This window comes from Scylla paramamosain, chromosome 29 (assembly GCF_035594125.1).
Source record: "Scylla paramamosain isolate STU-SP2022 chromosome 29, ASM3559412v1, whole genome shotgun sequence".
Taxonomy (NCBI): domain Eukaryota; kingdom Metazoa; phylum Arthropoda; class Malacostraca; order Decapoda; family Portunidae; genus Scylla; species Scylla paramamosain.
Genome location: NC_087179.1, coordinates 11164380 through 11166879, shown reverse-complemented (window position 1 = coordinate 11166879; position 2500 = coordinate 11164380). Strand labels below are relative to the sequence as shown.

The 2500-nt window shown below is 30.1% G+C and overlaps 2 long non-coding RNA genes across 3 annotated transcripts in view; both read left to right on the top strand.

The window, feature by feature from the left end:
- Nucleotides 1-2500, top strand: part of LOC135115278 (uncharacterized) — a 103126-nt gene that overhangs the window by 26378 nt on the left and 74248 nt on the right. The gene's annotated exons all lie outside the window — the stretch shown is intronic.
- LOC135115279 (uncharacterized) overlaps nucleotides 1-2500 on the top strand; it is a 26532-nt gene that overhangs the window by 23516 nt on the left and 516 nt on the right. Inside the window, exon 2 of the long non-coding RNA XR_010275933.1 lies at nucleotides 816-2500. This exon is cut by the window's right edge and continues 516 nt beyond it. This is a non-coding gene — a long non-coding RNA (uncharacterized LOC135115279). The remainder of the gene's footprint in view (nucleotides 1-815) is intronic.

Genomic DNA, 2500 nt, shown 5'->3' with positions numbered 1-2500 from the left:
CACTTTAAAATATTGCTTGTGAGGGGAAAAGAAGCGTTTAAGAACACGATTCAATACTAGAAATTAGAGGGAGTATTAGACTAAGTAGAAATGTAATCACCTGCAGAGAAATCGGTCGGTACTAATTAAATTGAAAGAGAAATGTTATAATGAATTAGAAATAAGTAAAGAATTGAAAGAATAATGCATGTAAAAATCTAAATAAAAAAAATATAAGAGGATGAAATATGTAGAAACGTATGTAATATTTAAGAGGAACAATTATATCTGAACTATTACAGAAAAAATAATATAAATGTGCAACTCTGGAAAGGATAGAATATCAAACAAGTAGAACAGCTTTTACTGTAGAAAGTGAGAAAAATACTATACAAGATAATTATAAATGTATTACAATGGTTATAACAAGGTAATACTCTAGAAAGTAGAATATTATATTGGATATATTATAAATGTATTACACTGGAAGTCTAAGAAATATTAAACTTAAGGAAAATGACATTAGAAACTGACAGAATAATAGTCTTGTAGATTTTTAAATAGCCATAAAAAAATAAATAAATAAATAAAATTGTAGTACGTATAGTGTGTGTTTCAATACATTAGAAAAATATTATAATCGTTTAGAATAATTTCTGAAAGTAGAAAACTGCTAACGAAGAAGAAAAAATGTAATATAGTGTGCTTTCTCCAATAGATCAGATATATATTATACTTAATTAGAATAAGTATTGAAAATAAGAGAAAAAATAACTACATACCTATACCACATAAGAAAAAATCAAATAAAATAATACATTTCATTAATTTTTCAGGGAGCTGGGAAGAAAAAAATCTATCCAGGTAAAGTGAAGGAATATAATACTTACATTAAAACTAGCCTGTCTAGAGAAAAATGTGAATTGTAAAAAGAAAACAAGATAAATAAATCAAACAAAAAAAAAAATAGCGTTGTTATATCCAAATATACCTTTAAGTACCGGGGAGAGAGAGAAAAAAAAAAAATTAAATCAGTAAAATAAGGGCATAACTATACAGCAAACTGAAGGAATGCCACACTGAAGCAGACCTGTGGGGACCTGGAAAGTAATACATGTCAGGTCCAGACACAGAGAAGCTAAGGCTGAGGCTGTGCAAGGTTTTGTTCTGTGTGTCACTTGCTGTTGGTAATTCAAGTGTACTGGGGTGTGTTTAGTGAATGTAGAAGTAGCATGGAGCAGCTCATTTAAGGAAGTAGTGTATAAATTGTTGTTGTTGTTGTTGTTGCTGTTGTTATTGTTATTATTATTATTATTATTATTATTATTATTATTATTATTATTATTACTATTATTATATCACGATTAAAGTAATAAAATAAATACTTTTCAAACATTCTTTTATTTAAGGTCACAAACGGAAGAGGGACTCATTAAAAATAAATTATTAAGGTAACACAAGCAAACAAAAAGTCCAGATGAGAAATAACTCTGATTATGATTGTAAGAATATAACCGCATTTCTATCTTCATTGTAATCTCATCAGGAGGAAGCACCAGGAGAAAAAAAAATATGAAAAATCTAAGTGGAATGATGGAAATTTTAGCAAAGGTTCAGGAATAAGACATCAATTCTCAGTAAGCTTATGGAATGCTGGGAAATCCTTGTAATCTCCTAAGTATTTTATAGTTTATAGTGTACATTGTGTTGTGCCTCGTGGTGGTGAAGCGAAACGGCATGTTGTGAAGTGTATGAGCTTGTTGTGCCGCCGAGAAGGTTGTGTGTGCATCCAAGTGGCAGTGAAGCACATCTGAGGGAGTGAGACTGAAGTGAACTGAGTGAAAGTGAAGTGAAGTGATTGAAGTGTAGTGAAGTAAAATAAGTAAGAATAAAATTAAGTGACTGAAGTGAAAGTAAATTGAGTCAAGCAAGAAAAGTGTTTGGCAGTAAGGTGAGTGATGACAATTAAGTATATTCAAGTCACTAATTTTAAGTAATTGTTTGTAGTATTACAGGATTTGGTTATTATTGTAAGCAGAATTAAGGAAGAATGAGTCATTATTCGTTACTGGCTCATTTCTTACAATTAATTTAGATTCTTGTTATCATCAATAAATACAAATTTTAATCCAAAATGCAGTCAATCTACATATCTAGTTTTCATTACGATACTGTAATTGTTAGCGAACATTTTGATGTATCAGTAAAATTAAGTGGAGAAAGACTTAGATTTAATAGCACTTAATAGGATACCAAATCATAATTCAGTGTGATATTCGGGTGATTAATATCTGGTCTTCAACATGCCACTGTATTGTAATTCTCTGGAAAAAAAAAGATTGATGTATCGGCAAAATTGTGAAAAAAGGCATTATTTTCATATAAAACACCTTAGATTTAACCCGTTCACTGCTGACAACCTTGGAGCTTCCTGCAGGCGCCAGGTGTTACAGGTGTTAGGCAGAATAGAGGAAATAAAAACATAACAATACTGGACTTGTTATCAGGGACTATTTTTAAA